The sequence below is a fragment of the Schistocerca piceifrons genome, chromosome 5, assembly GCF_021461385.2.
Source record: "Schistocerca piceifrons isolate TAMUIC-IGC-003096 chromosome 5, iqSchPice1.1, whole genome shotgun sequence".
In the NCBI taxonomy this organism is placed as follows: Eukaryota; Metazoa; Arthropoda; class Insecta; order Orthoptera; family Acrididae; genus Schistocerca; species Schistocerca piceifrons.
In genome coordinates this window covers 401,466,376-401,483,389 of record NC_060142.1, presented here as the reverse complement: position 1 = coordinate 401,483,389, position 17,014 = coordinate 401,466,376, and the positions used below count along the sequence as shown (strand labels likewise).

The 17,014-nt window shown below is 44.6% G+C and overlaps 1 protein-coding gene across 1 annotated transcript in view; it reads right to left on the bottom strand.

Moving 5' to 3' along the window:
* LOC124799029 overlaps positions 1-17,014 on the bottom strand; it is an 851,840-nt gene that overhangs the window by 319,523 nt on the left and 515,303 nt on the right. The window lies entirely within an intron of this gene.

Below are 17,014 nucleotides of genomic sequence, written 5' to 3'. Positions count from 1 at the left end.
ACTGCTCATTGTCACCCACCACTCGTCATCTATTGTTTGGAAGTAGCTGTTTACATTAGCTTATTTGTCTTCTATTTACTGCCTAATTACTACTTGTTAATCTATTTTGGTCGTAGTGGCCAACAAATCGTACGTAATTGGCGAGCAATCTGTACTCGGGGCCGGTTTTTTTTCGAGCTCCGCCTTATATTATTTCACTTCGATCAGCCACATAACGCTACAGTTGGCTAAACGTGAGGTTTGGCAGAATCACGGAAAATACTTCTACAAGTGTGTGAGAATTCTGTAATGAATAAAAACTCTGTGCTCCAGGAGCGAGGCAATTTCAGTTTTTTATAAGAACCATATACCATGCATAAATGAACGGTGAACGAATAAAAACGAGCGGCTCCCTAAAAAAGAGCTATCACCAGTGAACTAGTTTGCCCATCTCTGTACAGAATGCATTTTATGTTCTACATTTTGCGTGGTGCGGGTCAGTAATAACTGTTCAGCGTGACTTTCATACTACCTATGTTGTGGCTCCTCCTGTAGCACAGAGCATTAGGCGATGACATGAACAATTCCGAAAAACAGTTTGTCCGTGTAAAGGCAAATCAAATAGTTCGAATGGCTCTAAGCACTATGAGAAATACCATCTGAGGTCATCAGTCCCCTAGACTTAGAGCTACTTAAACCTAACTAACCTAAGCACATCACACATCCATGCCCGAGGCAGGATTGGAACCTGCGACCGTAGCAGCATCGTGGTTCTGAACAGAAGTACCTAGAACCGCTCGGCCACAATGATCGGCCAAAACGCAAATCGCCGGGCCGTCCCCTAGTGTCTGACATACACGTCGAACGAATCCACCATAGTTTCACAAGGAGTCCAGAGAAATCCGTTCGATGTGCTGCTCGATAGCTCAAAATCCCCCCAATGTCCGTCTGGTGTGTGTTGCGTCGACATTTACACATAACACCATACAAAAGTCTGTTACTGCAAGCTCTTCGTGAAGGTGATAAAGAACAACGAGTGGAGTTCTGTAATTTCATTCGTGGCAAGATGGAATATGGCAGTTTCAAATGTGTGTGAAATCCTATGGGACTTCTCTGCTAAGGTTATCAGTCCCTAAGCTTACACACTACTTAACCTAAATTATCCTAAGGACAAACACACACACCCATGTCCGGGGGAGGACTCTAACCTCCGCCGGGACCAGCCGCACAGCCCATGACTGCAGCGGCCTAGACCGCTCGGCTAATCCCGCGCGGCCTATGGCAGCTTCCTTCCAGTTTACTGTCGAGGAAACATTCCATTTAAATGAAAAGGGTGAACCGTCATAATGTGAGAATATGAGTTACTGAACAATCACATGAAGGGGACTCTCCAATACTTAATGTGTTTTCTGCAGTTTCACTGGTCCATTTTTCGTTGCGAAGAACTGTTACAGGAAGCACATATCTCAATATCCTTGAGAATTGTCTTTTCTCACAATTGGAGACTGATTCGAACGACTTCATCTGCAACAGGGTCGGGCGCCGCCACACTGGCATCTGGAAGTGCCGGTATTTTTAATCTAAGGATTGCTGAAAGATGGATCGGTCGCACTGGAACATATGATTCAGCCTTACATTACTGGCCTCCGAGGTCACTGGATCTGACAGTGTGTCATTAGTTCTTGTAGGGGTTTATAAAATACTCTGAATATGTGCCTGCGTTACCAACAACTATGAATGAACTGAGACGTCACATAACAGCATCTGTGGAAGCTGTAACTTAAGACATGTACGCTGCAGTGTGGAAACAGTTTGAATACCGAATTGACGTATACCGTGTATCTCAAGGGAGGCATATTGAACACCTATGAAAAGATATGAAAAATCATTTTTAGAATGAGATTTTCACTTTGCAGCGGAGTGTCCACTGTTATGAAACTTCCTGGCGGAATAAAACTGTGTGCCGGACCGAGACTCGTACTCGGGAACTTTGCCTTTCGCGGTCAAGTGCTCTACCATCTGAGCTACCCAAGCACGACTTACAACCCGTTCTCACAGCTTAAATTCTGCCAGTACCTCGTCTACCTTCCAAACTTCACGGAAGCTCCTTTGTGAAACTTAGAGAACTAGCACTCCTGGAAGAAAGGATATTGTGGAGACATGGCTTAGCCACAGCCTGGGTGATGTTTCCAGAATGAGATTTTCACTCTGCAGCGGAGTGTGCAGCTTTCTTCCAGGAGTGCTGGTTCTGCCAGGTTCGCGGATGAGCTTCTGTGAAGTTTGGAAGGTAGGAGACGAGGTACTGGCAGCATTGAAGCTGTGAAGACGGGTCTTGAGTCGTGCTTTGGTAGCTCAGACTGGAGAACACTTGCCCACGAAAGGCAAAAGTCCCACGTTCGAGTCTCGGTCTGATACACAGTTTTAATCTGCCAGGAATTTACGTATTAGCGTACACTCCGCTGCAGAGTGAATATCTCATTATGGAAAAACACCTTTGTTTTAATTATGTCCACCACAAGTTCTATATCATTTCAGCGACTGTCTCTCTCTCTCCTATATTACGCTATGAAACTTTTTTAGTTTCCCTTTTATCAAAAAACAAAATTCATTGTATACGTTTATTAGTATAGAGTGCAGAACCTGATGATCATTCTTGATACATCTTTTACTTAATACACGACATTTATTTTTTCTCTTTCTCTACATCTACACTGTCTGATCAAAAGAATCTGGACTACTTAATATGTTTCTCGTCACTGTGCCTTTACGACACTTTATCTCTGCTAGGATCTCTTTCAATGACGTGTTTGAACGCCTTGAAGAAGTGGTAGCCCATTCTTTCTCAAGAGCCAGAAGCAGAGGAATCCATGAAGTGTTCCATCGGGTTCAGTTTTGGACTATGGGCATGTCAAATTATTTTAGCAGTCTTATTGTCAACAAACCACAGATGCTGCTCTGTGACAGTGTGCAGTCATGCTCACAAAATCGTCGTATGCGAAATGTTTCTCTGTAGTACGCTGTCCGAAATGATGTAAAATGTGTTAACATCCTTCTGCTTTTAACGTTTCCTCAAGCGCAGTAAGGGGACCACACCATAATCACGATACACCTACTCTGTACTTCATTGTTGGCAGTCCCCCAGATGATGAATAGCGTTCTCCACGCAGTCACCAAACACAAATCCGACCATAGGATTGCCAGAGGGTAGGGGAAGTTGGGGTACAATCGGGTAGCTAAGAAGATAGCTACATAAGAATGACTATTTTCATTGTTGAGAATTAAAATTTTTTCAGTGAAGGGAAAGAAAGGCATGAACAACATATATGAACCGTGAGGATTTATTTTTATATGGTTTAAATGATATTTAATGTAGCTCAGCACTGTGCAATATACGGTTCTACCCCTTAGGGTATAAGCAGGTACTGTGTGGGGCACAGGAAGTCAGTGTTATAGTTTCTTTCTGAGACATGGGGCACACCGACATTCATGCAACTCATCTTCAGTCGGTCCTGTACAATCCTCAGTGACTCACTTCTCACACTTTAAATACTTTACGAGTAGATCTCTTTGCAAAGAAGACAAGGTGTTTCAGTCTCATCTGCAGAAGAAGTGTTTGCCTCAAATATCTTAAGTCATTTCTCATTCTTTTAATAGCCTAGCCTAGAGCTTTTAAACAATTTTTTAACCTGGCGGTAAGATGCTTTTGTTACATCGAGTTTATTTTTGTAATACATGGAGCATTTTCCTCTTCACTTAGTTGAAGATGGTTTCTCGTCCTGAGGAAACTCCTTGACACCTCCGCTGATGCAGTCAACGAAGACTGCGTTTAGACGTCAGTCAACGGACCAGGATGTGGAGAAAAAGCAGTAAGTGACTGTTGTCTTCTGAGAACTTTGCATTATTCTTTGTGTTGTACCTGACGGTGCAAATTCCTCTTTCCCAAATACCGTTGTACATTCTTGCTGCTGTAGTATGTGCAAATCCGACCAACTGAAGTATTTTACACTGGGTTGCTCTCTTTCCGGATGGCTGTTAAGGCACATCTTTATTTCCTGGCCGTATAAAGCGCTTAATGGTCCTATCTCACACGAAAAATATACCTCTTCCGTAAGAGATATTTAATCAAATTATTAGTGACAAAAAGAATCTGAAATTTAGTGCAGAATAGTTGTAAATACTATACGTAATTAAATTGCTGTTATTAAAGCGTGTACATACAAGTAGGGTACCATTAAAAACTTATACTTCTTATGTCACGAATATATAACGAAATCTTGGTGTAATATCGGGTAGTTCTGATTTTACCCCATTGCTTCTACCCAGTTTTGCCCCAGCTCTAGCTTACCTGCAATATTCCTTCCTCATAATAAATAGTTTAACAAGGCATATTTTCGTAAAGCCTGTTGAAAGTATTAATCATTGTGTTAATATTTGCATCTTGTAATACGACTCTATAGGCTCCTTGCTGAACACGAAATATGACATAGTAACGTACACAACCACAAAAAAATCTATCAAATTATTTTGCTGAACAGCGACGCGTCTGACACTAACTTCATGGCTGTATCAAAGGTGCCGACATTCTACATGATCTAATGTCCAAAAATAAATGTTACCTACTCGTAAAGAAAAATATAATGGTTTCCAGTTTTAGCCCCATACCCTATTATACCCCTACTTCCCCCATAGCGGCCGGCCATTGTGGCCTAGCGGTTCTGGGCGCTTCAGTCCGGAGGCGCACTGCTGCTGCGGTCGCAGGTTCAAATCCTGCCTCGGGCATGGATGTGTGTGATGTCCTTAGGTTAGTTAGGTTTAAGTAGTTCTAAGTCTTGGGGACTGATGACAAATGTTAAGTCCCATAGTGCTCAGAGCCATTTGAACCATTTGAACCTCTCCCAAAAACTCGTTCCCTGCCACCCACTGTCTAGTAGCGTCACTCTTCACACTATCTAAAGCATTGCTCAGCACTGGCTGCAGAAATGTCTGCCTTATAAGGAGCCTCTCTACTACTCTACCGCTTTCTCTCTTACTCCCTACGCACAGTCGTTGTTCTAGGTGGAGTGCTTCAGTTCTTTGGAACTAACGAGTGATTCCTTCCGCTGATTACATGTGTTTTTTAGCGTCACTCTCCGCAATGATTGACGGTCTACGTTCACCAGTATTCGATATACTCCTGGTATAGCTTTAGCTGTGGTTTATCATTCGCGTTCCCATTTCTCAATGACACGATCAAAGGTCGACTTTGACGGTTTTAGAGGGGTTAAAATATCCCTGACTGATTGGTCGATGACATTCAATGCCTAGTCCACGTTCAAAATTACTGAGGTCTCCTCACCAAAATTTTAGGGTGCTCTGCTTTTCTACAGACAACGCAACACTCCCAGCTTCCTTTTATACTGGCGAGTCTGTCCCTCTTAACACTTACATTTGATCAGACAGCGTACAACCACATACGTATCCTACAATATTCTGTGCTAATGCCGTTTGGTATGGGACCCTCACACTCGACCCAAGTTGTCAAGTGGGACAGACGAGTTATTAGTAATCTCATGGCATATTCGCAGTATCCTGGCGACAAATCGACTATAGATACTACGTGATCAAAAGTATCCGAACACCAGGCTGAAAATGACTTACAACTTCGTGGCGCCCTCCACCGGTAATTTTGGAATTCAATATGGTGTTGGCCCAACCTTAGCGTTGATGATAGCTTCCACTCTCGCAGGCATACGTTCAGTCAGGTCCTGGAAGGTATCTTGGGGAACGGCAGCCCAGTCTTCATGGAGGGCTGTACTGAGGAGAGGTATCGATGGGGTCAGTGAGGTCTGACATGGAGTCGGCGTTCCAAAACATCCCAAAGGTGTTATATATGATCAGGTGAGGACTCTGTGCAGACCAGTCCACTACAGGGATGTTATTGTCGTTTAACCACTCTACCACAGGCTGTACATTATGAACAGGTGTTCTATCGAGTAGAAAGATGCTGTCACCATCCCGGATTTGCTCTTCAACAGCGGGAAGCAAGAAGGTGCTTGAAACTTCACTCTACGCCTGTGCTGTGATAGTCCCATGCAAAACAACAAGCGGTACAAGCCCCTTCCATGAAAAACACGACCACATCATAAAACCACCTCCTCCCAATTTTACTATTGGCACTACACACGCTGGCAGATGACGTTTGCCGGGCATTCGCTAAACCCACAACATGCCATCGGATCGCGTCATTGTGTACCGTGATTCAGCACTCCACACAATGTTTTTACATTCAATCGTCCAATGCTTACGCTCCTTACACCAAGTGAGGCGTCATTTGGCATTTACCAGCGTGATGTGTGCCTTATGAGCAGTTGCTCGACCATTAAATCCAAGTTTTCTCACATCCCGCCTAACTGTCATAGTAATTGCAATCGATCCTGGTGCAGTTTGTAATTCCTGTGTGATGGTCTGGACAGGTGTCTACCAATTACACATTAGGACCTTCTTCAACTGTCGGCAGTCTCTGTCAGTCAGCAGACGAGGTCGGTCTGTACGCTTTAGTGCTGTACGTGTCCCTTCACGTTTCCACTTCACTACCACATCGGAAACCGTGGACCCAGGGATATTTAAGAGTGTGGAAATCTCTCGTAGAGAGGTATGGCACAAGTGACACCCAATCAACTGACCACGTTCGTCGTCTGTGAGTTCCGCGGAGCGCCCCATTCTGCTCTCTGATGTCTAATGGCTAATGAGGTCGCTAATATAAAGTACCTGGCAGCACAATGCACGTAATATGAAAAATATATGTTTTTTGAGGTATACGGATACTTTTCATCACATAGTGTACCTGCCTTACCAAAAACTCAGCCTTTGTCATCATCCTCAAACTGTTACTCCAAAATATTTTTCTGATTTGACTAATTCTGTTCTGACTCACTGAAGTTGTAGACACTTTGCTCCGTGTTATTAAGTGCGATATTTAACGTTTATGCATATTTAAAGAGAGTTCCCAAACTTTGCATTACTTCGAAACGTTATAAACGTCTTCCTGGATATCTGTACGATTTTGTGAGACGGTCCCAGCAAAAATCTGCGGTTTTTCGAAGATGTGAAATGTTATACTACACACAACTGATTACTTTGTTGATGGCTTTCTGTATATCAGGCGAGTAAAGCCCAACTTGATTTTCGTATGACCGGTATTTTCAGAAGTCTTACTGGTTGACATAGAGGAGGTCATTCTGTTTGAGATGCCTCATTGCGTTTGAACTCAGAAGAATTAGTACTCTGTAGCAGATAGAAGTGAAAGAGATTGGACGGTAGTTGTGCAGATCACATCTTTTACTTTTCTTGTCGAAGGGTCTGAGCTGTCCTTTGTTCTAATAACTGAGCAAAGGGCTCTGGGAGTTACTCAACTGCATATTCTATATTTAACGACAATGGTTTCATCGGGGTCCCTGTTTAATTTTAGTGATTTCAGCTGTTTCTTAATCCCACCACAGATGACGAACGGTAAAAATTGCGATGTCAAAGATTTGAAGACGTCTTCCAAACACTAGCTGCTGGCTCAGTTTCGAAGAGTGCTATCTATAAGTGACAGCGATCACTTCTTACATTCTGCAGCAGCATGGTAACACACACAAATATTATATGAGTAATATATGTGAAAGTATAGTAATTTAGTCCGTTGTTGACAGTATTGTTGCTGTGACTATATTATTTCCATAAAGACGAAAAAACCACTTTCAGTCACAAATCGTGAGTTTTTTTTCAATGCACGATGCATTCGGAGCAGTGAGAGCTTGGCAGCCGTGAGTCTAAATCTCTACATTATCATTTCTTGTAAATAGGTTACCGCTGGTTATGTTAAACCACACAAGGTGCTTAAGCTATAGAGGGTGGTCAGAAATTGTCTGAGAAGCTTGTAAGGTAGTTTTACGGTAGATTGTGATGAGAAAGAATTGGTAGGAAAAAATACTTCACCTGTTTCCTAGTTAACTGGCTTTGAAGTTAGCCAATGAGGCCGTTGGGTGCGCAAATTTAAGTGGACCGCCAGAGGCGGTGTCGCCGAAGGTGGTGTTCGTTTAGCTTTCTAAAACCGAACAAGAGAGCGATACAAAAATTAATCATGAGAGAACAGTAAGGATCAAACCGGAACTGAAGGCTGAGTAGTCTCGTGCGTTGTAATCTACAATATGATAACAACTGACGCTAAATGTACCCGGCAGGCCACTTGAATTGGCACGCAACGGCCTGAAAGGCTAACTTCAATGCTAATTAACCCGGAAGCGGCGCAACGTATCGAATTTTCTTCTTAGCAGTCGTTTCTCAGTACACACTACCCTGCAAAACCCTTACAAGCTTTTCAGAGCGTTTCTGGCTATTCTGTATAGACATATTAAAATGTGACATGTTGTGCTGAAATGCGGCTGCTGTTACAAAACTAAGACAAAAAAGAATTACGTTTACTCAGCTGCACATGAAATTATGAAATAACTGCTAGAAACAGTAATTTCCCTTTTTGGCTTAGGTTTGTAAAATTTATAGATCCGTTATACCAGAGTGCATCACCTTATAATACAGGGTTCTGAAAAAGAAGTCTCTAGATTTAAGTATAAATTTAAAGGAGAAATTAATGAAAAATTACATAAATGAGTACATATCATGAAAGAGAATTCATTTAAGTTTTGTTTAATGTTGGTAGACGTCAACGTGGGATCCTTTTGTTGCCCTGCACATGTATGTTTTATTTCATGTAACAGTAGAAGTTTGTAGTAGCGCAACTTGAGTCTTTTGCGCACAACATCAAACACAGTACCTTTAGGCACTCCTAATTGTAGACTACATCTGGTCAATGACTTCTTCGGGCTCTGAACACGCGAAACAAGGATGTGTTCAACAACATCTTCAAAAGTTCTCGATCTACCTGGTGATTTTGCTTTTAAAACACTACCGGTTTCCTTGAAAGACTTTTGGCTAAAGTTTTAGCTGTTGGTTCACCACCATACTGACGTCTAAAATTACGTTGCACTTTATAACGAGCTAAGTTTTCACAAGCCAAATAGCGCACTGCGCTTTCTGTTGCGGAGTACACATTGTTGCTGAGTTGCTCTGCACTGCACTGCAAGCCCACCTGGACTGAACTGGGGGAACACAGGAAAAAAACAGCAGTGGTTCCGTCTCCAGGTCAAGCAGACCTGCCTACTGCAGTGGAGGTTTAGATTTGGGATACCTGACAGTTCATACAGATACATGCCACTTGTGGGTGAGCACTGTCCTGTTGAAAAATGGCACCACGATACTTTCTTGTGAGGAATGGCACATGAGGACGCTGGATGCCCGTGACGAACAGTGGATCCGTCAGAGTTTCCTCAGTCATTGACAGCCGTGAAGTGAAGTCCTGATGTCTCGCGCACAATGGCACCAGGAATATCACCACCGTGCCCCTCCAAAACATTGGAACCATGGGATCTCTCCCCAGGTCAAAACCATGACGATACTCATTTTGGTTGGTATAGAACCGCAATCCATCACTGAAAACGATGGGCTGACAGTCATCAGCAATCCGTGAATCCTAGTCACAGCTGCCCCCCTCTCCCCCCCCCCCCCCCCCCCAACTCAGTCCTTTGATCTGTGATGTTAATGGTAGCCTACTCATGGGTTGTTATTTCCATAGGTCAACTAGTGATAATCTTCCTCTAATGGTGCTGGGTGATAAAGAATGTAGCAGGAAGTCCATTACTTGTGAATGTATGCTTTCCCGGCGTATACAGCTAGCGAAGAGTTCTCGGGCTTCGAGCCGGGTGGCGGTGTCTTCAAACTGCGACGTTTCGACGAGTGACATACTCAGCATCTTCTGGCGAAGTGCCGAGTCTTTGCTGTTGCCGGTCCCTTTATACCTGAGCGCGGCCTTGAATCCAGCATTAGCCGCAATACGCCAGGAACGCACCAAGAACCGTCCAGCTCACGAGACGCGATCAGAATGCTCTGACGGAGACACGAACGGTGCCCCCGCTTCCCCCTCCACCCCACCCGCCAGCTCCTCTGGACCCAGCCTCCCGCGGCCAGGTGGTGTGGGGCACACCGCAGGTATAAAGGGACCGGCATCCGCAAAGTCTCGGCACTTCGCCTGAAGTTGACGAGTATGTCACTCGTCGAAACGTCGCAGTTTGAAGACACCGCCACCCGGCAGGAAGCCCGAGAACTCTTCGCTAGTCCATTACTTGTTCTCCGATCGGATGGCTGGTGCTGCTGTTAAGGGTTTTTGGTTTACCACTTTCTAGGACCGCAATATGGCAATGCTCCCTTGTGGTGGTCAAACATGGTGTGCCAGAATCAAGCCGACGAGTATGCCGACCATCGCGTTTCCATGCAGTCCAACATCGGACCACTGTGAAAGCCGAATACGCAAGAAACGTGGATATTGCAAGATTAGACCAGCTGGTCAGTTGGAAATCAACAGTAAAGCCCATTTAAAACTCTGTTAGGTGTTGGTTACTCTGTCTTACAAGAGTATAGGTCATCTCTGGGACCTTTTATAGCCTAGCAGGCTTGATAACACCAAACATGAACAACATTAACCGTTGTAACTGTTGTAAGGAATTGCAGATCTAATCATTTACATACCCACCGATGATGTGTACAAGTACGAAGTTACACTACCTGTCATATAAACTTTATTAACGCGTGGCCGATCATCAAAATATCTGTAAAAAAGTTTTAGAAAATATGTCAAGCTATCTTTTGATATTCTGTTGACGGCCATATCCGAAACGCACCAACAAAAATTTTGCAAGAAGTGTGTTCTTGCCATTTAGCGATATGAAGTGGAGATAAGGGCTTGCTTGGTTAATTATATTACCACGTTTTACTCTAGATTACGGTGTTACCGAGTGCTATGGCAATACTGCGTAGTTCCAGTGTAAGGAAATAACTCATCTGCATTGTAATCACTAAAATAAGTTACGAATGAGAAAAATGGTACAGCTGCCTAAACAACATTGTCGTCCTCTCACGTGAGCCCTCATGGGCGTACACTCTGATGCGCAGCTACGCAGAATGCGTTTTGGACTAGCTATAAAACGAACTTAGTACCAATATGGACCACCGAGCTGTTTATTTCTGTTTAATGTGGGCTGCTACTGTCCGTTAACAGATGGCATTTGTGTTCGAAAGTCAAAAGTAACACAGTTAAGAGGTTATTTTGGGAACCGATCTACGTTATTAAAGAGCGCATAGCAGCGAGGCGTGGTTTGTGGTAGTACACTGCACTGCTGTCCATAAATGTAACAGCGCTCTTTGCTGTCGCCCGAACGCTTATATCCTCTAGGCCAGCGTCGATTACATGAGTACTTTCTTTTTTACTTTGTTTTACAGCAAGCATGGGGATATACAGTAGTCTTGGACAAGAGTGTGCTCAGACTGTCGAGAGAGAAACACATCGCCACTTATTATTGAAATATGCTGTGCGAACATTCATTGGTTTTAGAAAAAAAAATCTAAGTTTAATGTATTATACGGGAAAATACTGGTAGTTGAAGGAATAAAGCAGCAAGAGTCTGGAAATGTGACGTTAAAAGACGATATACGTAGTTACTGGGACATGTCTGTGTTATTATATTTCGGGTATCATTGCAGATTTGTCAATAAGTGTTTATCCATAATGTGCACAAAATCATTTAATGGTGATCATAGAGTTTTACTTTCTTCATTTACAAGTATTTTCTGACCTCCTTTAATTCAAAGGTATGGAACAATGTAAGTCCCTGCTCTTTTCCTCTTTCCCTTCAGACCCTCTGCATCCAGCCATAGTGCCTCTCTCACCTGCCTCTCTGTCCTCCTCCTTTCTGCCACTCCGCAACGTTGTCGTCCTGTTCCCCAGTCCCTACGTCCCTTTGTACCTATTTCCCTCTGCTTCGGCTTCTCCCTGCCCCTCTGCCGCTATGCTCCTCTGTAACCCAGTAGCTGTAACCCTCTTTCCCCCTCTTTCCCCCTGTTTCGCTGTCCTTCTGTCCCTCTGTCCCTATACCTCTCTGCATATCTCCCCTTTAACACTCTGCCACCCTTGCCGACTCTTCCCCTCTTCCCCTCTGCCCAGCTGCCCTTCTGTCTCACTGCCCCTCCACCATTCCGTCCCTCTTCCTCCTCATAGCCGGCCGCGGTGGTCTCGCGGTTAAGGCGCTCAGTCCGGAACCGCGCGACTGCTACGGTCACAGGTTCGAATCCCGCCTCGGGCGTGGATATGCGTGATGTCTTTAGGTTAGTTAGGTTTAAATAGTTCTAAGTTCTAGGGGACTGATGACCACAGAAGTTAAGTCCCATAGTGCTCAGAGCCATTTGAACCATTTTTCCTCCTCATAGACCCCAACTTCTACCCCACTTCCACTCTACCCCTCTGCCCCACAGCCCCAACGTCTCTCAGCCCCTAAGCCCCTCTATCTTTCTGCCCTCTGCCTCTCCCCAGTTCCATTCTTCCCTCCTACCCAACTTTCCTCTAACCCTCTGTGTTTCCTTACTCCCATTCTGAACGATTTTCTATTTTTGCGTTCCCTGTGGCAGTCATTTTACAAGGAGAGAGATTACTACTTGCACATAATGTGTAAGCAGTAACACGTGCTATTGAGGCAATTCCAAGAAAATCGCAACAGATTGAAATGGTACAGTAGTTTCGTCTCCATAAGCAGCAGGTTTCGCTGCTCGCTCGCACCGCGGAATACAAACACAGGCGGCTCTGCCGCCAATTTTATTGCACGACGCGGCCGGCCGCGGGTACGACAGAACCCATGTGGACGGGTGGAAGGAAATGTGTCAGGCTTCATAATACGTATTTATATTTGTCGTGTATTATACATTTCTCGTACGTGAATGTGAATCTGCACATGAAAGTTCCTAATCCTCCTCACACCTTTCCGTAAAGCGTGGCCAAATCTTGGTTGGGAAGTAGTTCTGTAGTATAGTAGTGCCAACCTTACTCCTGGGTAGGGGATCAGAGAGACAGCACAGGCAGGTAAAAGTCAAAGACTTTCCGGTGTCACAAGATTTGTGGTGGAGAGGTTGGTCACGGCCAAGGAAGACCTCCGGGTGCCCGACATATTCACGGGGTGTTACAGAAGACGGGTAAGTGAGCAGACGTGCCCTCAGTGCGTCTGTCTCAATGTTCACGGATGGAAGAGAGGTATTTGAATATTTGTACTAATTCTTTTATTTCCAGCTTCGGATTGTGTAAGGTAATGAATGTGCTCGTTTAATTCCGGAAATTTGACCCCTGTGTTAATGTATCTGGTCCCCAGTTTGCCCGTTATCCTTCTCACATAGCGGATGTCCCATGTAAAATATTGGGAGACTTTGGTGGTATTCATTTGGCCAACGCCATTCCGTCTTGCCCGTAGAAATGTGCGTGCAGAATAGTATACAATGTACCCGAGCTGTAAGTTCTAAAATTGTAATATCTGTAAACTGGAACAATTGCTGCAATCACTGTAAAATCGAGTGATAATCTTTAAAATAAGTGGGTCACCAATTGTCATCAATCTTGAACATACCTTAAAAAATCACATAGGAGTCCAGTTAAAGGAATTCATTTAAAAATAGAAGATACAGAATGCAGGGACCCACACATCAGCATGTGAGGCCTCCAGCCCCTTGCCTAGTATCGTACAGAAAGGGCACGCTCTCTAGGTAGCGCTGTCAAGGTCCCCTCCCCAGTTATACGTTGCGCAATTTTCATTCAGGGCTTGACGACATCAACTTACATCTGGAGTCCCTAGGCAAGTAGGTTTGACGGTAATCTTTCAAGATGTTTGACACATCAAATATGTACCGGTGCCTTGCGATTCTAAGCACGACATGCCGGCAGTCAGATGGTTAGCGTTCAAGACACATAATTGGTGGAAACCTGGATCAAATCGCAATCATCTCTTTTAATTTATTATATTTTTCTCAACACTAGCGGTATTATTTCATACGTGCGACATTTGAAAGGTAATCTAAAGACAAAACACGTGTTTTTGCTTGATATTTTATTGAATTTCCATGTTATTTGGCTGAATTTTAATTATTACAAGAAACATTATATTTATAACTATAAACAAGTAAATGCTAGGACGTAAAAATTTTGCTGGACGAGTGTGCATGCCGTGATATGCGAAATCCTTTATAACTGCAATTGGGTGAGGCACCCAGACCTGCTTTCCACCGGCGCTTCGACCTGCAGACACGGGTCGCATATTGCAGTTAACTTACGTAGTGGTGAGACGTTTCTCATGTAGCAAGAATGAATTGTGTAAGTGCAATTTTTTTGAAAATCCAATCACAGTCCACAATTTGAAAGTTAATGAAGATATACGTGTTTTTTAATTAGATTACCTTCCAAATCTCATACATATAGGATGATATGATCACGGCTGAAACAAAAAATAATTTTAGAAAAAGAGACGAGTGACACTTGATGTCGACATCCATCGATTACGGAGCTGTAACGCTACCCTCTTCACTGCCGTCATCTCATGTTCAGAGTCACAACGCACCGGTACATATTCGACGCGAAAGACGCCTCTTCCGATTTTACTTAAAATACTTATGTTGTATGCTTTAGTTCTTGCACATTATGTTTTCCCAATGGACCAATAAAGTGCACCATTTCTGAAGTATACACGTGATCGTAAGATCGTGGCCTCCCCTTGTTAGTTGAAAGATGATTTGCAAAGTTGAAAAGTATTTGGGGTTTATGTAACTAATGTTACGTATTGCAAATAGTTTTCAAGCGTCATATGTCTTTTGGCAGTTCTAGTAATTAATACATTATGTACGTTGCTCAGCAGAGAGTCATTCGCGGCTTCGCTATCTCCCTGTATTTAAACTTGTATTTGATTTATGATACTGCGACTGAGGATGCTTTCATGGCTGTGGTAGCAATTGAGAATATTACAAAAATTCGTTAGATATCACCAAACTTTGAATATGAATTAGGTGCCGAAGCCCGTTAATTCTAACCGCGTCTGTGAATTTTGTCTCAGGTTTCTAGGCCAGACTGTAACTGTGGATAATCTAAGTAGCTTACGCAACTAATGTCGTTACCTGCTGGCGAATATTTCAGTAATTATCTAGCAGCGTCACGAGAAATTACTTGCTATTTAAATGCTTGCCTTTTTCAGCGAAGATTTTGCTGCGTTCCTCTCAACTCTAATACCTTACAACTCAGAACCTCCATAGGATCATTGTACAGAAAGAACCATACGAATGAATAATGTAAAGCGTACACCTTACAAGTAACTATGGGCATCTTAAATCTGTCCTTACAGATTTAAGCGGAATTTGACACCATACCTACAAAGTTGTGATCTTAGTATTTGACTACATAGATGCCCACCTCTGAATGCATAAAACGCAAACACAAAGACTTAGAAAGATCTCATGGATTATTGAGTCTCTACGAATAACATGAGTCTTAACAGGCACTGTTCACGTTGTCGTAAACTGAAATTCCGTACGACAGTCAGTAATATACACTCCTGGAAATGGAAAAAAGAACACATTGACACCGGTGTGTCAGACCCACCATACTTGCTCCGGACACTGCGAGTGGGCTGTACAAGCTATGATCACACGCACGGCACAGCGGACACACCAGGAACCGCGGTGTTGGCAGTCGAATGGCGCTAGCTGCGCAGCATTTGTGCACCGCCGCCGTCACTGTCAGCCAGTTTGCCGTGGCATACGGAGCTCCATCGCAGTCTTCAACACTGGTAGCATGCCGCGACAGCGTGGACGTGAACCGTATGTGCAGTTGACGGACTTTGAGCGAGGGCGTATAGTGGTCATGCGGGAGGCCGGGTGGACGTACCGCCGAATTGCTCAACACGTGGGGCGTGGGGTCTCCACAGTACATCGATGTTGTCGCCAGTGGTCGGCGGAAGGTGCACGTGCCCGACGACCTGGGACCGGACCGCAGCGACGCACGGATGTACGCCAAGACCATAGGATCCTACGCAGTGCCGTAGGGGACCGCACCGCCACTTCCCAGCAAATTAGGGACACTGTTGCTCCTGGGGTATCGGCGAGGACCATTCGCAACCATCTCCATGAAGCTGGGCTACGGTCCCGCACACCGTTAGGCCGTCTTCCGCTCACGCCCCAACATCGTGCAGCCCGCCTCCAGTGGTGTCGCGACAGGCGTTAATGGAGGGACGAATGGAGACGTGTCGTCTTCAGCGATGAGAGTCGCTTCTGCCTTGGTGCCAATGATGGTCGTATGCGTGTTTGGCGCCGTGCAGGTGAGCGCCACAATCAGCACTGCATACGACCGAGGCACACAGGGCCAACACCCGGCATCATGGTGTGGGCAGCGATCTCCTACACTGGCCGTACACCACTGGTGATCGTCGAGGGGACACTGAATAGTGCACGGTACATCCAAACCGTCATCGAACCCATCGTTCTACCATTCCTAGACCGGCAAGGGAAGTTGCTGTTCCAACAGGACAATGCACGTTCGCATGTATCCTGTGCCACCCAACGTGCTCTAGAAGGTGTAAGTCAACTACCCTGGCCAGCAAGATCTCCGGATCTGTCCCCCATTGAGCATGTTTGGGACTGGATGAAGCGTCGTCTCACGCGGTCTGCACGTCCAGCACGAACGCTGGTCCAACTGAGGCGCCAGGTGGAAATGGCATGCAAGCCGTTCCACAGGACTACATCCAGCATCTCTACGATCGTCTCCAAGGGAGAATAGTAGCCTGCATTGCTGCGAAAGGTGGATATACACTGTACTAGTGCCGACATTGTGCATGCTCTGTTGCCTGTGTCTATGTGCCTGTGGTTCTGTCAGTGTGATCATGTGATGTATCTGACCCCAGGAATGTGTCAATAAAGTTTCCCCTTCCTGGGACAATGAATTCACGGTGTTCTTATTTCAATTTCCAGGAGTGTATATTCATTAGTTTGTTCGTCAGGTGGTGACGTTAAGATTTGTTCCCCCATATTCTCAATATAAAGAATTCAGAGCAGTGGATGACAGTGCAGTCGATGTAGTATCTCAAAAATACTTCACTTGCATCGCGCT